At 42.2% G+C, this 27,973-nt stretch overlaps 1 long non-coding RNA gene across 1 annotated transcript in view; it reads right to left on the bottom strand.

Moving 5' to 3' along the window:
* Positions 1-9,688, bottom strand: part of LOC133858814 (uncharacterized) — a 57,359-nt gene extending 47,671 nt beyond the window's left edge. The window contains exon 1 of the long non-coding RNA XR_009898603.1: positions 9,480-9,688. This is a non-coding gene — a long non-coding RNA (uncharacterized LOC133858814). The remainder of the gene's footprint in view (positions 1-9,479) is intronic.
* Between the last annotated feature and the right edge of the window lie 18,285 nt (positions 9,689-27,973).

Below are 27,973 nucleotides of genomic sequence, written 5' to 3'. Positions count from 1 at the left end.
GGGATGGCACATCGTCCGGACGGTCGCACGTCCGCTGCAAGTAATTTCCTTATAAGGCTCTCGAACGTCTGGACCATGGGGGATGGGCGTCCGGACGGCTATTCTTCAACACGCAATTTCCATATCAGAAATGCTTGCGTCCAGACCATGATGGCAGTCGTCCAGACGGTTGAAGTCGAATCGACAATTTCCTTCTTTGATGCAAGCGCGTCCGGACGGTCATATTTGAATTGCGATTCTTGCCTTACGGAGACGCGCGTCCGGACAAGATACCACATCGTCCGGACGGTTGATTGATCTTCCATTTCTTGGAACTTGGAAGGAAATCAGAAACTGATCGAGTACTGGGAGGCGTCCAGACATGCTGCTGAAACGTCCGGACAGATGCAAGCTGGCACAGAAACTTCTCGATACAGTATGGGGTCTGGACGGAATAAATACTTCGTCCGGACGGATGATGCTGGTCTGTCTAGCGTCCGGACGGGCTGACACGTCATCCAGACGGATGGATCAGTGGACAGATAGGCGTCCGGACGGGATGGCTCGATCGTTCGGACGACTGACAGGGAACTTGAATTTCTTTTGACTTTGCAGACTCTGAATAGTGGAACCCCTGTTTACAGCATCTTTACACGTAAGTGATTTTGTCCAAATACAGAATGAGGCCAAAATACTAACAACCCTTTTGACGATTCTATAGGGATATGAGCTGTTATAATAAATTTATAAAGTCTTAAAGATTAGCTAATTGATTTATATTGGTTAAAGCTTGAGGTCTTAGAAGGGTAAAGGTTGATCTTATGTTATTAGTCAAAGATTGAAACTTTGATGATAGGTTGATATTTTTGAGGTAATTTTTAATGAGATATGCTTCGAGTTATTGAAAGAAATTTGGAAGATTATGTAGAAAAGAACTTAAGTTGATATTGAAGAACAATACGTGAAACTAAATCCATTTCTGGAGTTTATTTAGATTGAAAATCATATCTATGGAATAATGGTATTAAGTTTCATTTATCTGGAATTATGATATAATGATTATGACAAATATGGAGACTAGGTTATAATATTGGTGCCTAGTTGATTTTAGGAAAGTGAGAAATGCTACATGGTAGATAAAAGGAAGTTATTCCTAAATCAGGTATCAGAAACAAGGTAGCAGATTTTGATACTTGATGTTTATGCCTTGCTATTTTAGGATCATTGATTTATTGAATTGGGTATTAAGCATATATATATCTCTGATTGATAGTTGAGCTATCTTTGAGGTTAAACATTACAATGGAACGTATGTATAATGTCTAATTTATAAATTGAGATTTATAGAATAATTTGAAGATAGGATTAAGAGACATCATTATCTTACACTTTTGTTGAGGATAAGCAAGGAAGGATTATATTATAGGATTTGATCTTAAGCTTTATACCTTAGTCATGAAATAAAAAATAGTCATGATTGATCTGATCTATGTGCCTATGATATATTACAGATTTATGTTTGAGGTAAATTTCGAGGATATAACTCAATTCGAATAAACAGCTACCTGGTATTATCATTGGAGAATTCCATAGGTTAAAATTTTGGAGATAGACTGTCATATTTTGAGGATGGTGCTATCTTGATTTTGAATTCTTACTAAATGGGAATTATTGCAAATGATATGATTAATATTGTCGAGGTTTGAAGAATTAAAGATTGTGTCTTACTTGAGGATAGGAATGATTAGACTCAGAATTAATGTTTATAGATTTTCTAATGGAAGGAAACTCCGACCCTATGGATACCTAAGGCCGAATAACGACGGTCTTTTAATTGAGATGTTAGACCTTGAATAAGGTTCTTCCCTAAGATTGGGAGGTGGAATTTCAATAACGTAGAATGGAATTCCAACAATAAGAAATAAGATGGAATGTCAGGGTCTCACTTGAGGTATTTTGATGATACAATGATCTGATCAGATACTGCTAACACGGACGAACAAATAGACGAGGACTACAATAAGAGCAAACCTTTACGTTGAAGCAAAGAAATGGAAATGGGAATGATGGAATAAATTAGATTTTTATGTAAGTATAGATAAGCATTATCAGTTAAAATAAATATCTTAAAATCTGAGTCGTTTTGACTTTAGATTTAGAAATCTAAATCTCCGCTGAAAACTTAATGGTTTTCAAATTTCGGGGACGAAATTTTGTTAAGGGGAGAGGGATGTAATACCCCGTATTTTAAGATATTGAATAAAATATCTTAAAATAGGATTTCAGGCCTAATAAACTAAATATGAATATTTATTCATAAATATTCATCAATTTAGGTTTAAAGGAATCAAATACTTAGTGACAATATATTTAAAGTTTAAAATGGATTGGGATTCTAGATAAGTATAATCGATCGAGCGATTATATATTAACTTAGAATCAATCGTGCGAGGTTAGAATCGACAAATTGATAGAATTAGAAATCGATCGAGCGATTTAGTTATATAGGTACTGAAGCGAATGAAAATCTGACTAAGTATAATAAATCGATCGATTATTTCATAGTGTAAAAATGGATCAATTGAAATGCAATCGATTGATTATTCTATAGTGGAAAAATGCGATCGATCGACTTCCAGCAAAAATGCAGAATCTCACCCGAAACAATTGTCTTTTGATTTTTATCCAATTCTCATCTTTTCTTTTAATGAGTCATGACCCAGCTCGACATGTCCTTGACCTTAGATGAGTTTGTGATCAATCTTAGCCATTCAAACCATATCATCTTGCTTAGATAAGATAAGATTGAATTGAAGGTAAATGATATTTTTGAAGTTTAATGATTATTTTTGATGAGTCACCAAACTTGTTCTCCAAGTTGGTTTCTAAGCCATTAGATCAGATCAAAATGGTGCAATCTTGGCCATCCAAATTAGTATAAATAGAGTAGCACCTCTTCTTCCATTCGTCTTCAAAAATTCTCAAAATTCTCCCAAAACTCTCTTAATTTCTCTCTTTCTCTTCCTCTCAGGTGTCTAGCAACAAAGAGGAAAAAAGGATCTCTCTCTCTTGGGTTTTAATTGAGGTAAGAATCTCTAAGATCATCTCTAGGTTATCTCTTGATTTATAGAAAAGAAGGAAAATGAATAGATAAGAAAAGGAAAGAACATGTTAAGGATAGTAAAACGGATTAAGAAAGAAGATAAGATTGTTTTTAGTATTGTGTTACAAAATATGTCAAAAGATATTTTGAGATATTTACAGTAGATATTTTGAAATGTTTTACAAAATATCTTAATACGATATTTTAGATATTTTGATAAGATTCTTATCTTTAATGATTTAAGTTATGTTTTAAAATAAGATTTTCAGAGTGAAGTGATTGAAGTATAAATCATGCCATTGTGATGCCCGAGTAAAAAGAATCATTTCAGTAAAAAAATGTATTTTGGTAATCTTTATGAAATAGGGTATTTTGATAATTGTTATGGTTAAGGGTATTTTGATAATTAAATAACAAATGCAGTTATAATGCCCGCATGAAATATAAGGCATTATATTGAAGAATTTTATATGCCGTTACTATGTCAAATTAATAATAGGATTAAGAAATCAGAAATGAGTACAGGGTTAAAATATATGTTTAGTGAATTGTACTGATTCACTATTTGCTTGTATTATATATGTATATTGTAGTGATTATATCTGTGGATCAATCTTTGTAGCAGGAAAGAACTGTGAGTATTTCTTACTTACGGAGGATGATACGTGTGGTTTAGTCTTTAGCAATGTAGTGATTGATGTTTTATCTAATTGTATGTGTGATGTTTGGCATTTAATTTGTTTAACATGTTTTGGTTGAAGTTATGTATATGATGTTTGTATGATTATACTGTGGTGTGATATAAGTCTTAATAAAAAGACTGGAGGTTTAGGTACCAAGGCGTTAGTGAATTGAGGAGACCAACGGATAAACGAAAGTTTAGGTGCCAAGGCATTAATACACTGATAAGACTGACGGATGAACCAAAGGTTGAAGGAATAATAGAGAAAAACAGTGATAGAAGAATAAGGTATGTGGTTGACTAATGGCGTGTTAAATTAGCGTAGAAGATAGCGTTAATAATGTGTTAAATTAGCGGAGAATATAGCACTAATAATGTGTTAAGAAGAGATGTGGCTATGAGTAGTAAAGAGGTAAAGTAGATGAACCAGCATGATAATATGTGGATTTGGGTATGTGAATGTGTAGCATGATTATATGTGAATGTGATTATATGTATATGGATATAACTATCAACATTTGGATGCATTGTATATGGTTATATAAATCAACGTGTCACTATGTGGTTAAGGACCGTTGACTCATTCAACCACAGTATGGGATTGTGGTGTTAACCACAATTATATGCGAGTTTTGCAAGAACGAAGGCAGGAGCTGCTAGGTTATGAATGAGACCTTTAGTTTGTAAATGTTATATTCAATGGTTATGTAATGTTTATGCCGCATGTGGTACGTATGTTGTTAATTGGATGTATTTTATTATATCAAAACAAATGGTTATTATTTTATATGTTGAGGTTATTCAGTCAGCTCTGATGTGTTATTGTAAAAGAAAAAATGTATTCCGTTGTCAATTTATATTCTGATGATGTCGTTGTTGATGTCATAATGATACGTTGAAATCAAAATTTTCACTTACGCCTTTTTGTAAAAGTGTGAGTCGTTACATAAGTGATGCAATTTCTTCTTCATCAACCACAACATTGATTGATTCCATGACATTCCGAGTCCTATTGTTGAATACTTTGTAGGCACGATTGGCAAATGAGTATCCCAAGAAGATTCCTTCATCACTTTTAGTATCAAATTTGCCAAGATCATCTTGGTCTCGAAGAATGTAGCACTTTCTTCCAAACACCCAAAAATATTTTACTGTAGGCTTATTTCCCCACCAAATTTCCTATGGAGTCTTGTTGGTCTCGAGCCTCAAGTAGACTTGATTGATGATGTGGCAGGCAATATTAACAGCTTCTCCCCAAAAATGTTGTGCTAGATCGTTGGAGTGGATCATAACTCGAGCCATCTCCTTAATAACCCTATTCTTTTGCTCTACTACACCATTCTGTTGGAGAGTGATGGGTGAGGAAAATTCTTGCCAAATACCATGGAAATCGCAGAATTCCTCAAAGCTCGAGTTCTCAAACTCTCGCCCATGATCACTGCAGATTCTCGTGATAGAGCAGTTCTGTTCAGTCTGAATCTTCTTGAACAACTGTTGAGCTTGATCAATTGCATCTGATTTTTCCCGAAGAAGAAACACCCAAGTGTATCGGGAATAGTCATCCATAATGACTAAGATGTATTTCTTGCCCCCCAAGCTAGCAGTTCTTGTAGGCCCCATGAGATCCATATAAATAAGTTTAAGATTCCTGGAAGTAAGAATACCTGAGGTTTTCTTGTGAGCTGCCCAAATTTGCTTTCTTAGCTGACATGGTCCACAGACTCCCTTTTCAATCTTGGTAATTTTGGGCAAGTCCTTGATCACTTCTTTGTTGGCAATCTTGATCAGATCATTGTAATTCAAGTGCCCTAACAGTTGATGCCAAAGCTCATAATTATCAAATGTTGCCTTGTTGCATTTGATTTGCGGTTTTGAGGTAAAACTAGACAATCCATAGCAGTTATCTGTAGTTCTTTCTCCACCCATCAGCCGTTTGCCATTGCAATCGAAGATATTATATTCTTTCTTTGAAAATTGCACCACAAGATCATTGTCACAGAACTGACAGATGTTGAGTAAGTTGGCCTTGAGTCCTTCCATGTATAGACCTTCTTGAGAACCCGGAAATCACGGAATTTTCGTTAGACCCTTTCCGATGACCTTCGATTGACTGCCATCACCATACGTGATCTTTCCATCTCTGCCCATCTTGATTTTTTTAAGAAGAGTCTTATTACCTGTCATGTGTTTAGAACAACCACTATCCAAATACCACAAACAAGTACCAACCATACGTAAGGCAGTATGAGCAACTAAACAGAGATTATCCTCCTTTTTAACCCAAACTTGTTTTTATTTGGGATTTTCTTTATTACTAATCATGGCAGAAATCCTTTTATCAAAAGTAAGAGTCCCTAATTTTTCACTAACGATTTGAACTTCTTCACTTAAGGCCCTTACTTGATTCTCAAATCCTAATTCATCTTTCCCAGGTACAAGCTTTTTAACCCAAGGTTTTTGAGAACGAATCTGAAAGTAGTTTGGTCGAGTATGACCAACAATACTACAATGATGACAAGTAGGGATGAATCTAGATTTAGAGTTTCTAGATTCAAATTTCTCACGATCGTGAACATCTATATTTTTCCCTTTGTCCCTACACTTTTTATGAGTTTGATTATTGGACATGTTAGGCTTAACAAACATGATTCTAGAATCAATAGTGGCATGTGACAGAGAATTAACAATATCAACACTCAATTCTGAATTAGAAGAACTTTTCAGTGGAATTTGAGATTCTTTCAAGGCATCTTCTAAAGACTTAATTTTTTCAAATAATTTGATTCTTTCAGTTTCAAAATCTTTAAGTCTTTTCAAATGTTGTTTATTAGAATCTCTAATTTCAGCTTATTTTTCTCAACCAATGAATAAATACTCTGGAATTCATCCTTTTCTTCTAATCTACAATTAACAGTCATAAAGTTAAGACATGATAAAAATGGAGTCTAGGATAACACTCAGGAAATTAATCCAAAAACGAGTGGACCCGCTCTGATATTAATTGAGAGATAAAGACTCCTAAAATTACTCACAACCAAGCAAGCAACTAAAATATAAAAGCAGTAAAGAGATAGGCAAAAATATTTTGGTTACAAAGTAGAAACTCTTTGCACCAAAGAGAAAAACCACTCCGAGGCAGCCAAACTCAGGAAATCAACTAACAGAATAAATAGTTAGTTACAAAATAGTAGTACTCACAATACCCTTGCAGTAGTCGTACCTTGAACTCTAACAAGTACCTATACTTGAGCACCTCTCTACCAGACCCTTCTGGAGAGTTCTTCAATTGACCATTTAACTAGATCGAGCTCCTCTCTAATTAGGCTTCAAAGGGTTGAACAGTTACAACACAAATACTCTAATACATAAAACAATTTCTACCTAAACTCTATTCTCTTAGTACACTTAGAATTCTATTCAGAATCCTTAAAGAAACAATGCCTAAAAGCCCCTTTAAATAGGCTTCAGAAATCCTAATTCTACACAAATTCGGATTTTCATAGGCGGCGTCCGGACAAGTAATAGTAAACCCTATGATTTTGCTGAAGCGTGTCCGAACGACTTGACCTAGCATCCCGACAATTGCAAGGAAGGTCTTCTCCATCCGCAGTCTTCACTTGAGCGTCCGGACATGCTTGCAAATAGGTGGTCTCTGTGGTTCGTATACGTTGGACCGTCCAAACAGGTATTGAACATTATAGTTCTGTGACTTGCGTCCAGATGTTGCTTCTGCAGTCCGGACGGTCTGCAGAGAAAACTAACTTTCTGAGCTGTAGAGTCTTCTAGAATCTTTCCTTGATCAGAACATTGCATTCTTAGTGATATTCCATGCATATATTGCCTTGTTCAACCCTTTCCATTCTTGATTAATATTCTACAATAAATCTTTTACCGGTCTTTTAGAATTATGGTGTCCCTGATATGGTAGTGTTTTTGTCTACAGAATGCAACCAATAAAAATAAACCAACAATAAGTATAAAAAAAAGCTAATAATGTGTTTTTTATTAAAAAAAAATGGTAAATGTTTTTGAAAGCCCAAACTGTCACCCTTTGCCAATTTTGTTCATTGATGCGGCGATTCCGCTTTCTGTAGTCCCCCTTTGTGGCCTTCTTGTGTGTTGCCCACACACTCCATCTAGATGACTCTCTCCACCGCCGCAGTTGCTGCCTTGGGGTTTTTTGTGGTGTTTGTGTTTGTGTTTTTTTAGTTATTATTATTATTATTTTATGTTTTGTTTGTTTTGTTGCTTAGTTTTTCTATTTTATCTGTTGTGTTGCTTGTGTTTTGTGGGTTATAGCCTCCCAGTGTTTTTGTGGTTTGATTTTGTAAAGGAGGCTTGTGCATCCAATTTTAGTTATTACGTTACAACGGCTCCTGATTCGGACTTCAACAATGTCTTTTACGCTGCAGCTTCCTTATATTGGTTGTTGCTCCTTCCTTGAGGGAGTTCATATAGGTTTTAGGGACCTCTTGAGGTTTGTGACCTTATCTGTGGCCTTTTGCCTCGGTAACTGCTTTACACGGCTATTCAGAGAGGATCAAATCACTTGTTTAGTCCAATTTTTTTACCTTTTAGTTGTACACTTCTACATTGTTGTTTTCGTTTTGGCCATGTTATTAGGGAGCCCACCTCTTTTACGGTGTTTTGATCTATTGTAACCCATTCCCAATTAGATTAAAAAAAATAAATAAATAAAAAACCTTTGTCTATAATAGTGACACCCAAAGAACGTACTTCAATAACTTAAAAAGTCATAGATAGGTAGAACCGTAGAAACATCCCCTTTCCTCAGTACAGAAGAGAAACGTAAGTAATGAAAAACAGAAAAAACAGATGTGCTCGTTTTAGATCTTTACTCGAAGGCCCATCGATTCTCCCAAATTCCGAATGAACGTCCCCGTGCATCTTCCTCTGGTGTGAAGTGAAATCCAGGAAGCTCTTGAAGTAAAGTCAAAATAACTTTATCGGCCAGATATATGTCTACTAGCATATTGACTAACTCCAATAAAATTATCAACATATAGAAAGATGCCTTCAACTTTCTTGAGCTTTTATCGGCGTTAATTTGTTTTGCTGCGTATACTAAACGTGGCAAAACATTTGAAATACTAGAGTTTTTTTTAGTGTTTTTTTTGTGTTCATCTGAAATGACATAAATGTAATAAAAAAAATTATATTTATGTCATTCTGAATGACATTAATGCAATGTTTTAATTTTTTTTTAATTACATTTATATCCTTCTAGATGGACAACAGAAAAACACTAAAAAACACTTTAGCATTCCTCAAAAAGTTTTCCGATGTTACGTTTACGACAAGAAGAATAAGTTACGACGTTACGATTGGGAGCATGTATTTAATTATACACTTATAAATAAACACTGAGAATTACCGATAAATCTAATTTTTTTAAGTGTATATTCTTATTTTGTTCTGTTGATGTGAAAATGCGGATTAGCCCGTAAAATTTGTCCTTTATTTTTTAAACTAATTTGAGAGTTAATGGACACTGTCACATCAATAACCTAATAAAATAAGAATATATTATATAGCATTACTCGAAATACAAAATAAATATAAAACAAAATATGAGAAATAGATATAAATTAAAGAATGGCTCTCAACTTATTTGAATAAGTAAATGAATCTATTTTTTCCATTTACAGTACTTCGGTATAATCGATATGGCAAAAGCTACATAAGTAATTATACCTCGAGCAACGAAAAAAAATAATAATAAATTAAGAAAAAAAGGAACCCCGAGTATGTGCTTGTCTTCTTGGGTTTAACCGTGGTATAAGAAGTTTCACAATTTGAATAGACTAGTTACCGTCTCCGGGGCTAGGTCCGGTCGGCAACCTTTCGAGCCAATACGCCATGCTGTGCTTTGCCTTCTCATAGATGGAGGAATATGTCTCCAAGTGATTTGTGTTGATAAGATAACCTTCCCGAGTGGAAGTTGTCGGATGCGACACTGCTGACAGAACCACCTTCCCGAGATCTGTGCCCGACAAGCGGTAGGTTAGGTGCTAGACAAGTGGTCGGTTAGGGTATTCCGATAACCGACAAGTGATAATGATGACAGTACAGATAAAGGAGATCGATTAGGTGGCTGAACCCCCGAAGATCCGGGATTTCCTGGATCGCCATACTCTAGCATTAAAGAGCCCACCTGCTCATCACTGTCAAGAGCACGCTTGGGACCTGTTCATGCGCAGGGAATCGCTGTTCCCTAAAAGCCGGGATATTCCCACCTAACCTCAAGAGGCAACCCCCTATAAATAGAAAGGTCCAGGTATTAAGTTTTTTTTGGATACAAGTTCTAAGTTCAATCTCTCTCTCTCTCTAAAAAATCCCTCATCTAACTTGGGCGTCGGAGGAGGACCACTGGGGAAACCCACTGTGTGTTCTTTGTATTTGCAGGTCAATCGGATACTCTCACCTAAAGCAGGACTTACGTCACCGGCCGGAATCAGCATCAAGAGTTTGGCGCCGTCTGTGGGAACTCGCTCTTTGCTTTGGCAAAGCTTGCTTGCGAATCCGGAATGGTGACTACAAGGTCGGAAGCACTGAGGGGCCCGTGGGGGGACAGGATGAGAGAGCGCCCGGAGGGGGGAGAGTCTTCCTCAAGGCCGTCCCCCACAGTGGAGATCCTCAATGAGAGAATAGCTCAGATGGAAAAGGAGATGTACGAGTTGGAAAAGAAGAATGCAGAATTGCAACAACAACATGGGGAAGACTCAAACTCGGCAACCCCGCAGCCTGTCGGGGAAGTGGAGCAGGATGAAGAAATGCGACCGAGCAGTCAGGGAGGACGGAAGGAAAGAAGGAAGAACCATAATGCAGCGGATCAAAAACCTCGGAAGAACAGGGCGTCGAAAAGAGTGGATAAGAAGCTCAGGGAGATCATTGAGAAGCTGGAGCAGAGGTGTGACCTGCTGACAGAAGCGGTGCAGCACCAGCATAGCGGGAGCACATCTAGAGCTGGAGATTTGCTCCAGAAGTCGGCTTCCCCTTTTGCTGACCGGGTGGCCTCGTTCCGCCTCCCCGAGAAGTTTAAAGTCCCCGACATCAAGACCTACACCGGGCAGGAGGATCCGGTGGAGCATTTGGACAACTACCGCGCTCATCTCGAGCTGCAAGGGACCCCGGATGAGGTGGCGTACCACGCCTTCCCGCTGACCTTGTCGGGAAATGCCAGGGATTGGTATAGAAGGCTTCCCCCGAAGTCCATACAAAGCTTTGACGAATTCGGAAAAATGTTTGTAACTCAATTTATGGCGGGAGTTGTAAGAAAGAAGCCGGCAGGCACCTTGATGTCAGTACAACAGGGGCGAGATGAGTCCCTTAAGGAGTTCCTCCAGCGCTTCAACCAGGCAAGGCTCACCACCGAGAGCCTCACCGAAGAGTTTGTGCATTCGGCACTCTATCAGGGGATTAGGAAGGATGGGCCGCTGATGGCTGACCTCGCTCGGAAGCCGACCAGTTATTTGCACGAGTTCATGGAGAGGGCGGAGGAGTTCATTAACCAAGAAGAGACTCTTCGAGCGTTGCTCGGAAAAACAACCGGCCAAACCTCTAATCAGGGGGACAAGTCTAAGAAGAAGAAGGAATTCCACAAGAAGCAAGAGGTATCGGAACCCGGGATCAAGAAGAAATTCCAGGATTACAACTGGACCCCCCTCAACGCGCCCATCGAAGAGGTCCTAGCGGCGATTAAAGTGGATCCCATGTATGAGAAACCTGCGGAGATAGTCGGAACTCCCCACCCGAGGACGGCTGACCACTATTGCGCTTTCCACGAGTCGAAGGGACATAGCACAGAGAATTGCAGGTCCTTACGGGCCTTAATTGAGAAGTTTATCCGGAATGGGAAGCTAGTCCGTTTCTTGGCGGGTCAACGGGGTCCGCCGGGGTTTGATCGGAACCCCTAGCCCGAGGAACGAAGGAACCAGCAGCGGAGGTATCGGGAAGAGCCCAGAGAAAGAGTGGAGCGCCCCCGGGACCATGATAGAGAACCTAACTATCGACCGGCCGACCGAGACAGGCGAGAGAGAAGCAGGAGCCAAGCGCGAATGCCTGGTCGGGAGAACCTCCGCGAGATTCATACGATATCGGGTGGTTTTGGAGGAGGAGGAGATTCAAGTGCCGCGCGTAAGGCTTATGCGAGGCACCTGAAAGAGTTCGAAATATACTCGGTCCAGAGACCGCCGAAAATGAGGAAGTATGAGGACCTACTCATTGGTTTCTCGAATGAGGACTTTGTTGGGGTCTCGCTCCCCCACTCGGACGCTCTGGTGGTGACTTTAGCCATTGCAAATCATAAGATACACAGGGTCCTTGTCGACACTGGAAGTTCCGCCGACATAATATATAAGTCAGCCTTCGAGCTGATGAGCATAGGACAAGGGAAGTTGGTCCCAGTGAGGGGTCCCTTGGTCGGTTTTTCCGGGGAGCAGGTCCTCCCAATCGGGTCTATTGATCTACCAGTCATGGCAGGAACTAGCCCCCAGGAGAAAACGATTATGGTAAAATTCTTAGTGGTGGAAGGGCGGTCGGCTTATAACGTTATCCTGGGGAGGCCAGCTTTGAATGATTTGGGGGCTGTAACTTCAACACCCCATCTGTGCATGAAGTTCCCGACTAGCTCGGGAGTCGGTGTGGTTAGAGGAGACCAGAGGGCTGCCCGCACGTGCTATATCACCACCTTGAAGGCCGGCCACGCAGAGAGTACTGCGGAAGAGGAGAAATAGCAATTACAGTCCCTGGAGCCGACAGAGGACTTGGAAGAGTTCGAAGTCGGAGGCCCGGGTGAGAGAGTGAAGATTGGCTCCCAACTTCCCGAGAAACTAAAGGAGGAGATAATTTTGTTCCTCAAGAGAAACAGAGACGTTTTCGCATGGAATCATGAAAACATGCCCGGCATCGATCCCTCGGTCATCGTGCACAGGCTGAACGCGGATCCCAGCTTCAGACCCGTGAGGCAGAGGAGGAGGACTTTCGCCCCCGAGAGAAACCAGGCGGTAGCTGATGAAGTGTCAAAGTTGTTGGCAGCAGGGTTCGTCCGAGAAGTTGACTATCCCGAGTGGCTTGCCAATGTTGTGCTGGTAAAGAAGTCCAACAACAAGTGGAGGATGTGCGTGGACTTCACCGACTTGAACAAGGCCTGCCCAAAGGATAGCTTTCCACTGCCCCGCATAGACCTCCTTGTCGATTCAACCTCTGGGCACCAACTCCTGAGTTTCATGGATGCGTTCTCGGGTTACAACCAAATACAGATGGCGGAAAAAGATCAGGAGAAGACCTCTTTCATCACCGACCGGGGCCTGTATTGTTATAAGGTCATGCCGTTTGGGCTGAAGAACGCGGGCGCTACCTACCAGAGGTTGATGAACAGGATGTTTGAGAAGCAGATGAGCCGGAATGTGGAAGTATACGTTGATGACATGCTTGTGAAAAGCGTGGAGGCTCGGGATCACATCTCCGACCTGAAGGAGACGTTCGATACGATAAGGCGTTACCGAATGAAATTGAACCCGGCTAAGTGTGCTTTCGGGGTTTCGTCCGGTAAATTCCTGGGATATTTGGTGTCCCAGAGGGGCATAGAGGCGAACCCCGAGAAAGTCAGCGCGGTGTTAGAAATGCAACCCCCGAGAACCACGAAACAATTACAACAACTGACCGAACGGATAGCGGCCTTGAACCGATTCATTTCAAGGTCTACCGACAAGTGCCTACCTTTCTTCAAAATCCTGAAGAAGGCGTTCGTGTGGGATTCGAAGTGCGACGAGGCCTTTAGGAATCTAAAGGAATATTTGATGAACCCCCCTCTCTTGAGTCGACCGGTGGAAGGAGAGGTCCTCTATATGTACTTGGCTGTATCACCCTCGGCGGTCTCCTCAGCTCTTGTCCGGGAAGAGAAGGGTGTGCAGAAGCCGGTGTACTTCACGAGCAGAGCACTCCGCGGAGCGGAGGAGAGATACCCAAGGATAGAGAAGTTGGCATTTGCCCTAATTGTGTCTGCCCGGAAACTGAGGCCGTACTTCCAAGCGCACGCCATCCGAGTACTAACTGAGTACCCCTTGAAGAAAGTCCTCCAAAAACCGGACCTGTCGGGTAGGCTGGTCAACTGGGCAGTGGAACTCGGGCAATTCGACATCGAGTTCCATCCCCGAACGGCGATCAAGGGCCAAGCACTCGCCGACTTCTTCCTTGAATTTTGCAATACTCCAGAGCCCGAGGACCCGGTGCAACATCCGCCATGGATAGTCCATGTGGATGGCTCCTCTCAGTGCCGACGCAGCGGTGTAGGAGTAATATTGGAGAGCCCACAGAAGCAGAAGTTCCAATATGCCATCAAATTGGACTTCGCCACAACCAATAACGAGGTGGAGTACGAAGCAGTGCTGGCGGGCCTGGCAATCGCTCGGGAAGTAGGGGCCCTCGATGTCGAAATCCGGAGCGATTCGCAAGTGGTCGTTGGTCAGATCTCGGGAGAGTTTGCCACACAAGGAGACCGACTAGCTAAATACTTGGAAAAAGTACATGACCTGCAATCTAGTTTCAGAACTATGACAATCACGAAGATCCCTCGCGAAAGAAATGTTCGAGCGGACGCGCTGGCTAGGGCTGGTTCTGCGACTGACCAAGAAATCACAAGAATGAAGCGGCAAGTACTGGTTCAACCCAACCCATCGATTGACGAGGGTCTATGCATGGTGCTGGCGGCCCGAGAAAGGGAACCGGAACCCGAATGGGCCTCGGACATAATTAAATACCTTAGAAGCGGAGAGTTACCCTGTCACAAAGAGCAGGCCCATAAAGTTAAATTGCAGGCTGCACGCTACACGATGGTGGACGACGTGCTGTATAAAAGGGGATACTCACATCCCCTACTGAAATGCCTCTCGGCTCAGGAGGCCAACTATGTGCTAAGGGAAATTCACGAAGGAGTTTGTGGGAACCACTCGGGGGGAAGAATGCTGGCCATCAAGGCTGCGAGAGCCGGATATTACTGGCCCACAATGACTCGGGACTCCATGGTGTTCGTTCGGAGTTGTGATAAATGCCAGCGGTTCGCCTGGGTGATGAAGAACCCGCCCGAGAAACTCACGTCGGTCTTGTCACCTTGGCCGTTCTCTAAGTGGGGAGTGGACTTGGTCGGTCCGATGCCATCCGGGAAGGGAAGAAAGAGATTTTTGGTGGTGGCTGTTGACTACTTCACAAAGTGGGCGGAAGCTGAGGCCCTAGCAACCGTCACCGCCAACAATGTTATAAACTTCCTCTGGAGGTCAGTCATCTGTCGGTTCGGGATTCCTTACTCTATCGTGTCGGATAATGGAGCACAGTTCGACGGGAAACCGTTCCGTAGCTAGTGTACCGAACTCGGTATCCGGAACCATTACTCAACACCTATGTACCCAAAGTCGAATGGCCAGGTGGAGGCTACCAACAAGACCCTGTTAGCCACATTGAAGAAGAAGTTGGACAGACGGAAGGGACTATGGGTGGAGTATATCCCTGAAGTTCTATGGGCATATCGCACCACGGCTAGAACCCCGACCGGAGAAACCCCATTCTCACTAGCATATGGAGCCGAAGCAGTGATACCGGTGGAGATTGGGTCCCCGAGCCACAGAGTCCAACACTACGATCCGACACGGAACGAGGAGGGGATTAGTGCATGCCTGGACTTGTTGCAAGAGCGGAGGGACAACGCGCAGGCGGTGCACGAAGCTTATAGAGGTCGAGTGGCCAGATACTACAACAAGAAGGTTGATCCCAGGAAGTTCAAAGTCGGGGATTGGGTACTGAGAAAGCTTAACACAATGACAAGGGACCCGGTTGAGGGAAAGTTCAACGCCAAGTGGGAGGGACCGTACCGAGTAGTCAAATGTCACAGCAGAGGAGCCTACCACCTGGAGACCAGGGAGGGCAAGCCTGTCCCAAGGGCATGGAATGCAGAGCACCTGAAGAAATACTACATGTAATTCCGGTTGAACTCTCTGTTGTTTTCCTTTTGTAAGCACAAACGTTTTAAATAGAATGTCTGGAGATGCAGAAAACTACATACGAATGAGTATAAAATTTTTTTCTTATACTCCCTCGGACAGGGGGGTAAGTTAAAAACATTTCGGTTACCCTCACTCGGATAGGGGGTAACTTGGCATAAAATTTTTTTTCTTATCCTCCCTCGGATAGGGGGGTAAGTTAAAAACATTCTGGATACCCTCACTCGGATAGGGGGGTAACTTGGCATAAAATTTTTTTCTTATCCTCCCTCGGATAGGGGGGTAAGTTAAAAACATTTCAGTTACCCTCACTCGGATAGGGGGGTAACTTGGCATAAAATTATTTTCTTATCCTCACTCGGATAGGGGGGTAAGTTAAAAACATTTCGGTTACCCTCACTCGGATAGGGGGGTAACTTGGCATAAAATTTTTTTCTTATCCTCCCTCGGATAGGGGGGTAAGTTAAAAACATTTCAGTTACCCTCACTCGGATAGGAGGGTAACTTGGCATAAAATTTTTTTCTTATCCTCCCTCGGATAGGGGGGTAAGTTAAAAACATTTCGGTTACCCTCACTCGGATAGGGGGGTAACTTGGCATAAAATTTTTTTCTTATCCTCCCTCGGATAGGGGGGTAAGTTAAAAATATTTCGGTTACCCTCACTCGGATAGGGGGGTAACTTGGCATAAAATTTTTTTCTTATCCTCCCTCGGATAGGGGGGTAAGTTAAAAACATTTCCGTTACCCTCACTCGGATAGGGGGGTAACTTGGCATAAAAATTTTTTCTTATCCTCCCTCGGACAGGGGGGTAAGTTAAAAACATTCCGGTTACCCTCACTCGGATAGGGGGGTAACTTGGCATAAAATTTTTTTCTTATCCTCCCTCGGATAGGGGGGAAGTTAAAAACATTTCGGTTACCCTCACTCGGATAGGGGGGTAACTTGGCATAAAATTTTTTTCTTATCCTCCCTCGGATAGGGGGGTAAGTTAAAAACATTTCAGTTACCCTCACTCGGATAGGGGGGTAACTTGGCATAAAATTTTTTTCTTATCCTCCCTCGGATAGGGGGTAAGTTAAAAACATTTCGGTTACCCTCACTCGGATAGGGAGGTAACTTGGCATAAAAAAAATTTCTTATCCTCCCTCGGATAGGGGGGTAAGTTAAAAACATTTCGGTTACCCTCACTCGGATAGGGGGGTAACTTGGCATAAAATTTTTTTCTTATCCTCCCTCGGATAGGGGGGTAAGTTAAAAACATTTCAGTTACCCTCACTCGGATAGGGGGGTAACTTGGCATAAAATTTTTTTCTTATCCTCCCTCGGACAGGGAGGTAAGTTAAAAACATTTCGGTTACCCTCACTCGGATAGGGGGGTAACTTGGCATAAAATTTTTTTCTTATCCTCCCTCGGATAGGGGGGTAAGTTAAAAACATTCGGGTTACCCTCACTCGGATAGGGGGGTAACTTGGCATAAATTTTTTTTCTTATCCTCCCTCGGATAGGGGGTAAGTTAAAAACATTTCGGTTACCCTCACTCGGATAGGGGGGTAACTTGGCATAAAAACATTTCGGTTACCCTCACTCGGATAGGGGGTAACTTGGCATAAAAATTTTTTCTCATCCTCCCTCGGATAGGGGGGTAAGTTAAAAACATTCCGGTTACCCTCACTCGGATAGGGGGGTAACTTGGCATAAAAATTTTTTCTTATCCTCCCTCGGATAGGGGGGAAGTTAAAAACATTTCGGTTACCCTCACTCGGATAGGGGGGTAACTTGGCATAAATTTTTTTTCTTATCCTCCCTCGGATAGGGGGGTAAGTTAAAAACATTTCGGTTACCCTCACTCGGATAGGGGGGTAACTTGGCATAAATTTTTTTTCTTATCCTCCCTCGGATAGGGGGGTAAGTTAAAAACATTTCAGCTACCCTCACTCGGATAGGGGGGTAACTTGGCCTAAAAACATTTCGGTTACCCTCACTCGGATAGGGGGTAACTTGGCATAAAATTTTTTTCTTATCCTCCCTCGGATAGGGGGTAAGTTAAAAACATTCCGGTTACCCTCACTCGGATAGGGGGGTAACTCGGCACAGTTTAATCAGAAATAACTAACGTAATATCACAACTATTACCTTAGTTATTTAGGGGGGATGGAATGCAAACAACCCTTGGTATACAATGAAGTCGGTACTAAAAACACTTCCTTGTTTTCAAAAGAGAAATAAAAGGAAAGAAACTTCTTTGTTCTCAGCAATCTCAAAATCCATGAATTTAATATGCTCAAAAGAAGATAATACAAAGCAAAACACACACGCCTACACGTCGCTGGGATGGTCGTTCCCCGAGTCATCACCCCGGATGGGTTCTCCAGCCGCGGCATCCTCTGGATTCGGAGCGTCTTTGCTCCAGTCGGCAACATCGGGAAAGTACTCGATGTCGAGATCCGCTAGCTTGGAATAACAGGAACTCGGGAGCGGCAAGAAGTCGGAACTCACACTCTCGTAAGGCACTTGCAGCAGATCCGAGCGGAGGACCAGAGCTCGAAAGTTCTCAAACCCGATGTGAAAGCCGAATGCCCAGGCTTTAGTCCGAAGCCAAGGGACGAAAGACAACTGCTCGGCGAGTCTCCTAACTCTGGCCTTGTAATGACGGTACTTCCTCCGGATTCGATGGTATCGACTTTCTGTCCCCTCTAGTTTCTCGAGAGCGGATTCTCTCTCGGCAACGGCCTGATCCCTGTCGGCCTCGGCAACCTCTCTCTCAGAAACGGCTTTTCCCAAGGCCTCTGACGCTTTTGCTTTCTCGATTGATATACGGCCGAGATCGCTCAGGGCTTGGTCCTTACCGGCTAAGGCTGCGTCCCTCTCCGTAAAAGCCGCATCCCTTTGAGCTAGGGCTGCGTCCTTCTCGGCAAGAGCAGCGCTTTTAGCGGCCAGGGCCGCCTCCCTCTCAGCCAAGGCTGCGTCCTTCTCAACGACCAAGGCTTCTTTAGCTAGGACCGCCGAGTTAAGGTCAGCGACAAGGATCAACTTCTCGTCCCTCATAGAACTCAGCTCCCCAGAAAGGCACTCCACTTCGGAATGGGCGCCGACTGGATCCTCGGCGGCCACGGGGGTAGAGTCGGGAACACGGGCCGCGCTCTCCTCGGGAACTCTCGCCCTGGCCTGAAGAGCCGCATAACTTTCCCTCAAATCGGCCAGTTCTTGGGTCAAGCCGGCAATAGTTTCGCCTTGAGATACCACGGTCTGCTCGAGTCGGGTGATCTGGGAACGAAGAGTGATTTCTACGTCGGGATTATCTCGCATGTGTTCCAGGAAGTTAGACAGTACTGCGACGGATCGGAGAGATTCCTGGATCGAAGAAAAAGGTTAGAAATGGCCAAGGAAAAGAAAGGAGAAGAAAAGACACAAGAAGAGGGTACCGCTATCTGGGACTCGACGATGTCTTGAGCAAACTTAAAAGGCGTGGTCCTACCGACGTCTCGGAAAAGATCGTCAGGAAGAACGGAGGCCAGCGCTTCCAGGGGATCGCCGAGCAGACGGATACCCATGAAGTCAAACCCTGCTCCCGAGGTGCCCGGAGCAGGAGTTTCTTCCGAACTCTCGTCCGCAGCAGCATTTGCACTTGGGTCAGGGGGCGTGCATCGCTTAGACCCTTCACCTTGAGGATCAACCTCGGTGTCCGAGGTAACGTTTTCCGCGCGAGCGTCAGTGGAAGGGACCTCGATCGCCTCGGCAACTCCCTCCCCGCACGCAGGGGCATCGGTTGTAGGCGGAGATTCTCGGGAGGCCCCACTCCCCACTCGGGTCTCACCAATCGGGTGTAGGGGAGAAAGGGGCTCACCCCGCCAGGTGAACTCCGGAAGTCCGAAGTCTTGAGCTGCGAGGGAGATCTCGTTGAGTAAGAAGTCGTCCCCCTCTTCCACGTTAGGTCTTTTAGCGGCCCTGCCTTCTTGAAGATCGTCGGCCCTGCGCTTCGTCCCGACACCCTTGCGGTTGCGGACAGGCACTGAGGAGGCGCTGGTTGGACGGGCATCGTGGCTGGGACTCCCGTCGGGAGCCTCAGGCGGGTCGGCCCCCATTTGGACCTCAGCATCCGGTGTCTCCTCTCGGTCGCCTTCATCTGCTTCCTCGGACGAATCGGCCCCTGTCGCCGAAGGAGAATCCGGTATGCCCATCTCTATCACTACTCCCCCGGCCTCTCGGAATAAGGGAGCCTCGGTGTCGGACCCCCGAGCCTGGGAAGCTTCCTGGGTCCTCTCATCCCGACGAGTGGAAGCGGTATATGCCGCCGCTCGAGAGCCCTCGGCGCCGGTGGCCCGCGAAGGCGGTTCCCGAGTCCTCGAAGTCCCTCCTTGAGTAACAGGCGGGATGGATGCCGTTGGAGCCTTGCTCTTCGTGGACTTGGGCCTCCCGGTTCGATCTAGAGGGACCTTATTCTCGGGGATCTTGTAGCCCAGGTGATCGTTCAATGACTTATCGGTGACGATCACGTCAAAGTCATTTTCGACTTTGTGGTGCCGGTTACAAAAGTCAATCATCCGAGCAACCTCCTCCTGTTCGGCAACAGAGATCTCGGGAGGGTTCGCCAAATTACTGTCCAGGGCCTTCCATTCCCGGCTGATCCTTTGAGATTCAGCAATTTCCATTGACCGGGAACATTCCCACTCACCAGATACCCGGAAAACTTGCTTTTCCCAGTCTTTGTTATTTGAATAGACGGGTTTCAGGAAAATAAACGAAGGACCTTGTCGGGTCCGTAGCTTGACAATCCCTTCGGCGTCCATGCCCGGCCGGTACACATTCATAAACTGCGGAATCGACATCCTAGACCCGATCACGGTCCGCCAGAGTATGAATGACGCGAAGAGATACCTCCACGAGTTCGGAAAAATCTGACTCGGGGCAACGTTCAGGTAGAGCAGAAATTCTCGGGCAATCTCGGGAAACGGGAGTCTCAAACCCGCCATGAACATCCTCTCATAGAGGGTAACGTCGCCGTCCGAGATACGCAACGCCGATTGGTTCTGGAAGTGCAGGCGAACCGATCTACCAATGTCGTAGTTCCTACGTAAAATCCATTCGCTCTGCGCGGAGAAGATTGAGATATGGCGATTCTCAAGAGGGATGAGCGCCACGGGAGGGGCCCCGGGAGCAATCTCATCGTGTTGCCCGGCAACGTTCCCGGCGACCGCCCGGACGGGCACCGAGGAGGTACTGGTTTTGCTCTTACGAGGCATACTGAAGAGGTGTCTGGTACACCGATGAGAGAACAAGAGAAGCAAAGAGGAGAAAGGCAGAAAGAACGGAAACAACAAGTGAAATGAAAAATAGAGGAAAGTGAGAGGCTTTTATAGGGCTCGCTAAAACCGGAGACTGCCGGTACCTGCAACCTGGAAGCCCAAGCGGTCATAGTGGGAAAAACAGTTCCCACGACCGGAAATCCAACCGACTCGGTCATTAGATTCAGTTTGGATTTCGAGGCGACAGCAATAATTACCATTCCGGACGCGGCAGACGATGCGTCAGGAGCTTTAAATGCTGGCGGCTGGGCGGCAAACGCCCAGAAATGCAAAATTCGAAATTCAAAAATTATGACGCTCCTTTCTTCTCGGTAAACACTATCCCACGAGCCCGAGGCTCCCAGCCTCTCGGTGTCGGTAATCGGGGTTGCTATATAAACAAAGATTGGGAGGCTCAAAACTCTCTCGTCTCAGAGCATGAGACGAAAGACTTGGGGGGTAACTGTTGATAAGATAACCTTCTCGAGTGGAAGTTGTCGGATGCGACATTGCCGACAGAACCACCTTCCCGAGATCTGTGCCCGACAAGCAGTAGGTTAGGTGCTAGACAAGTGGTCGGTTAGGGTATTCCGATAACCGACAAGTGATAATGATGACAGTACAGATAAAGGAGATCGATTAGGTGGCTGAACCCCCGAAGATCCGGGATTTCCTGGATCGCCATACTCTAGCATTAAAGAGCCCACCTGCTCATCACTGTCAAGAGCACGCTTGGGACCTGTTCATGCGCAGGGAATCGCTGTTCCCTAAAAGCCGGGATATTCCCACCTAACCTCAAGAGGCAACCCCCTATAAATAGAAAGGTCCAGGTATTAAGTTTTTTTTGGATACAAGTTCTAAGTTCAATCTCTCTCTCTCTCTCTCTCTAAAAAATCCCTTATCTAACTTGGGCGTCGGAGGAGGACCACTGGGGAAACCCACTGTGTGTTCTTTATATTTGCAGGTCAATCGGATACTCTCATCTAAAGCAGGACTTACATCACCGGCCGGAATCAGCATCAAGAATTTGCACTCCCAAAATCCTCCGATAACACTCGGGCTGCTTCAACCCTGGCATGGCTGAAGATGGCAACAGAGATGACAAAGATGATCAAAAGGGTGCTCGTCTTACTGAAATTCATCTTCGGAGAAGAAGTAGCTTGCTGGGATGTATGATCTTGAATTTCCGGTCAAAATAAGAGCTTTGGACGGTGCTTGTGGAAGTGTATGGCAGTATGGGAAAGTATGAATAAGCGAAGGGAGTTTAATTTGAATTAGTCATCCAAGCTGAAACACGAGGGATTTGGTTTTGCTGGGTAAAGTTCATACATAATTGGCTCCCCTCTTTCAACGGCGACTGTATATATATATCATTTAACCAAGATCGATTGTCGTGTTAATTCAGTCCAAAGCTTGGAAAGTTTGAATAGAGTTAGATCGCTACTCTTGTAGTTCTAATTTGACTGAGAGAAAATAAGAAATGAGAAATGCTCAAAATACTCATAGTGCACAACAGGTGTGAAGCCCATTTTATTGTGCCTTGTAGTAGTGCACATGTTGTACATTATGAATATTTTGAGTATTTCTCTTGAACCCCACCTCATTGTGCCTTGTGGTAGTGCACTATGATTACATGTATCATTCCCCTAAAGAAATTGTTTGAGAAATCACCAATTGATACGGGTTTTCTTTAAAATGGCAATAATGCCCTTTGGCTTTTAGATTTTTACTCTTTTGATTTTCTTGGGTTTGTAGGTTTTTGGGGTTTCATCGGTATAGCCAAATGTTATTTTGGAGTTTCATCCGGCTCAACAATTTATAGAAATAATTTGTGAGCACTAGCAAAATATAAAAATAAAATATTTTTATATTCTTTAACATTCTCTCGTCTCAATAATGATTATATTTTAGGGAATAGAAAAAGTGAATAGATGAAATAGAAAGTCTAATGTAGATGCTTTGAACATGTAGATAGCTAAAATAAAATAAAATAAAAATATTTTTTTTAGTTAAAATAGAGAGCAAATTTATTGAGCTGTTAATGCTTTAATTAAGACGTGTTGGGAGAATGGGGGGCGATGGAGAGACTTTACCCTGAAGGCCATGTGATTTTATAATAATTAAATCAAGTTCTAAAAGGTATATTCTTCAAACCAATTTGAATGATGATTTTTTTTTCCTGAGGGAAAAATGACTATGTTTCATAATCCATGCTACTACCATAGCATTCACAACACAACAGTCACCTTATATTTGACTTCATTCGCTAAATATAGAGAAAATTTCAAAAAATACAAAAAATACTTGCAATAACTTTTTTATTGGTTCCTTAAATATTAAGTATGCTACAATGTTAGTCAATGTATAAAAAAAATTAAAGAGCTTTCATATTCATTATTTTAATGAAAAACATTTCTCCCATCTATTTGCCCTTTATTGATAGACTGTGTTTAAATTTTGTAAAAAATGTGCAGGTAAACAAGGAGCTTATATTTTATAAATAAATGATATTTAATTAATATAGAAAAAAGGTAATGAAAATTATTGTAGAGTGTATATATTTAGAGAAAGAAACAAAAATAGTTAAGTTTCCTAAATGTTTTTTGTTTTTAATTTTTTTTTTTTTAAAAAAAACAATGTTGTGATTGCTCGACAATTTGGTATTTAGGACTGCAAAAATGTAAGGAAAGTTTGAATTCGCTCCTCAAATTCTTTGTTCGTACTTTTGAATGGACTGTGCGAAAAACTTGAAAAAATTGTTTCCAGGAAGCAACCGACCGAGACACCTGAGCATTAAATTGTTAATGGTCAGTGTCGTTTTGGTCTTTGGTCTCTAGTGTTTGTAAGGTTCCCCCCCGCCACTGAGCAAGAATATATGTTGTACGAGTATGACATCAGCTGAAAAGCGTCAGCAAAAAGGAGGTTGGGGAAGGCTCTTACACAATCCCCGACCGCGTGCAACCATACTCATTGACTCGGTGGCCGGTGGGTACGTTGCTTGCTGCTCCCACTTTCACATATATACTGCACATATTTCCGACAGTTTGTACGCTTCTTATGATCGATATATAACATTAAAGAATGGTCGGTCAAATTTTCCGAACCATGCATTCTAAATCAACATTAACAGGCAAATAGCATATTCTAATTGTTATTATATCAAATCAACAACAACAAAAAAAAAAAGTCTAAATATATAAAAGAAAGGAATATTCAATAACAAAAGTCAATACATTTCTTCCCCATTCAAACATTTAAGATAAAAATTCGTAGATCGAACCGGAAAGATATACTTTTTATTTCAATCGACAAACACAGTAGCCTTAATAATCAATTTGTATATAGTAGCAAATTAAAGCGTCATCTATTATGGAGTACTCCAATAATAGGTGGTATTGCTATATTGTTACTACAAGAAATATGGTTTTTAGTTATTGAGAAAGAGAAATGTTAGACTTTTCAAAATTTTCTTTCAAAATGATGTGACACATTTTTTAAAGTGATAAATCACATGAGATTGTGACACATCATTTAGAAACAAAATTTTGAAATTTTTTTTTGGGATGTGTAACATTTCCTATTGAGAAAAACTCATTACGACGGTTCTCAAAGTCGTCTCAAATAATTTCTATCAGCAGTGACAAGTATGGTCACGGATAGTATTAGATGTTGTCGCCAAAAATTCTTCGACTAAAGCGGCTTGTCGTCGCTAATAACTCCACTCGGGTAGAAGAAACCATAATAACTCTAATCCTGGAGAAAAAATACCACAAATTTTACAAATAACTTTTCTGATTTCCATTCATATCATAATTAGTCTTTAGATAGATACCATAAGTTGACTCCTAGCTAATTAGATATTATAAACTCTTAATTAATCATAATCCTAATTTTAAATAACACAATTATAATACTTAGTTTAAAATGATCTAATGCTAATGAAACTATTGAACCTATTCAACCATAATCTTATCTCACACACACACATATGATGTGTGCGTGTGTCGTATTTTATTTTCATTTAATTGGAAGAATTGTCACATAATTGGTAATAATTACACAGACAAGTAGAATTCAAAATTAACTTGCACGTACATGTCCATGCATAAATACAAAGTGAACCAATAAATTAAACAGAAGTTGACAATTAGAAACAAATAATAATGGCTTATAATTTAATTGATAAATGAAACTTATTTTCCATTTACATTATTCGATCAGGTATAATTCAATGCAGCAAAATTAAGCTACAGTGTATAACGAGCAACAAACCAAAAAAAAAAAAACGAGTGTGTATTCTTGTTTTCTTGGTTGTAACCGTATGTGTATTTGTATAAGACCTTTCACAATTCGAGTAAACTAGTGACGGTCTCCAGGGCTAGGTCCGGACGGCAACCTTTCTAGCCAACACGCCATGCTCTGCTTCGCCCTCTCACAGACAGAGGAATATGTCTCGAGGTGAGCAGCACTGCCAAAATCTTCGGACAAGACTCTGCTTGCTTCAACCCTGGCATGGCTGAAGATGGCCACTGAGATGAAAAAGATGATTAGAAGGGTGCTCGTCTTTCTGAAGTTCATCTTTGGAAGCTCGCTTATAAGTTGCTGGGATCGATTCTGCTCAAAATTGTTAAAAGCTTTTGGTGGATATGGTGGTGGTTGTGAAATTGTGTATGAGAAAGTATATATTTATAGTGCAAGAGTTTTGTAAAAGTCCTTGTGGAGTGGGGATTCTTGTGGGCATCCATGGCTCACTTGTTGACCACATGCATGGAAGTTGAAATATGATCAGGACTTGGTTTTGGTGGGTGAAGGCTAGGTGGGTACTTCACGACTGGGGCTCCCGCGTATGAATGTGTCAACGGCGGTGAAGTTCAACTAAATGTTTTGAAGACACCACCCAGATGACTCATGATTATTCTAAAATTATCATTATGCGTTTGGATATATGGTTTATTCAGTCTGGTCGATCTGTATCCTTGGTGATGTCGTCTCCACAACAATATTTTTATGTACATTCTAATGGATTATGGTACGTTTGAGTTTGTAATTTTAAAATAATGCTTTAAAATGTACAATTTAAAAACGTGACTTTTAAAAATGTAATCAAGCATTTGACAAAATTGTTATTTGGCTTTTAAAACTGCAATTTAGCCTTTTAATATTGTGCGTTTTAAAAAAAAACACATGCTTCCTGCGATTTGAATAACCAAATTTTCTACGTTTTCAAATCACAATTTTTTAAAAACGCAATTCAAAGCAATTCATTTTCTGCTATTAATTGGGTTTAAAATCGCACATTTTTTGTTTACGAAGCAATGCCAAATGCACCCTTAGTATTGTGTAATTTCAGTTAATTGCTAGTTAATTATTGTGAAAGCACTGCGAGTAACACATCAAGTTATATGTTTTATGTAACACCCCTCCCATCATAAAAAGGGAGAAATTGAAAATATTTAACTTTCCATGTGACGTTAATACTAATACGTCAAATAAAAGTCACAAAAAGAATTTTTCTTTTTACAATAATAATAAAATCATCAATAAAATATAGCAGAAATTCTATTACAAATAAAACTTAACTATTTGAACATAATTGATAAAATATGCCATAAGCGACATTTAAATTAATACAAACTGTCAAGACAAACTTATCACAACACTACAAAAAAAAATGTTTTTTGCCACTTGCAATTCGCCACGTGTACGGTCACTGTACACGTGGCGAACTGTTAGCCACGTGTAAATGGCCACGTAAATACACGTGGTGAATCCGGGTGACACTAATTGCACAATTGGCATCGTGTATTTTAATACGCGCGGCCAATTGGCCGCGTGTATTATTATCCACACGCATAACTAATAAATACTTTATCACACGCATAACTAATAAATATTAATAACATAGAACAGTAGCATACGCATAGGTCCCGTGTCCGCTCGTTCAGATAAGTGCCGTCTTTCCTTGTGTGCGTCTTCACAAACGACTCGGCGCGAGTGGGGGGCGTGCCAGATGTAGATGCCTGTCGCCATACAGTATAAATATATAACAAACATTGGATATTCATTTAATGTTAAGAAAGAACAATTACGCACAAATAAGAATTAAAACATTTACATATTGTTTCATACCTCATCGTGATTAAATCTGGCATAACTTTTGGACCCCAGACTATGGGGGATGTCATTCTGCTCCCGCAGCCGCTTCATTCGTTCAGACCTCGCCTTTGCATTGAACATTCCGAAAAAAAAAATGTAAGAATTGACACACTTAATTACTTATGTGCTATGATTAAATGAACTGTTTATTAAAAAAACACAACATTATAGTAATACATTCAAAGACCTACATACTTGATTTCTTTTTGTGCACCACTCGTGTAGTACGTCCTCCACATCCGTTTGGTCATACTTATCAAAAAACGTATCTGGCATTCTCGCACGTATTGTCAATGGCGTGTCACCGTCTCGAATATTTAGCTGGGTCCTCAACTTCGACTTCCACGAACGGTGCTTACGGCCCATATCACCCCAGAATTCGTTCTGTGCCAGACGCTGGTCGACGGATACGGGTACATAAAATTCTTGCTGCACATTCAATTTAAGGATTAATTTTAGCAGTTCAACAAAAACTTAATCTTAACTTTAATTTCACTAAATACATATATTAGTTTCATACACATACCATTATGGCATCCCACATAGCCCGCTTAATCTGCTTATCTACCTTTGCCCATTCGTCCCGCAAGTGAATGTAGGACCCGCTCCGTAAAAGCTTGCCCGCAGCCCGTCTATAACGATTGCATGCTTGTCCCACGGGTTGTGTTGCAGCATTGTACTGCAACACAACTTTCTTCCCCCTCGGGAGCACCCAATTTCTCTCTGGGTCCTTAATCACTTCAAAATAGATGCT

This window comes from Alnus glutinosa, chromosome 1 (assembly GCF_958979055.1).
Source record: "Alnus glutinosa chromosome 1, dhAlnGlut1.1, whole genome shotgun sequence".
NCBI lineage: Eukaryota > Viridiplantae > Streptophyta > Magnoliopsida > Fagales > Betulaceae > Alnus > Alnus glutinosa.
The sequence above is the reverse complement of the archived record's forward strand: the minus strand, read 5'-3'. Positions and strand labels throughout refer to the sequence as shown.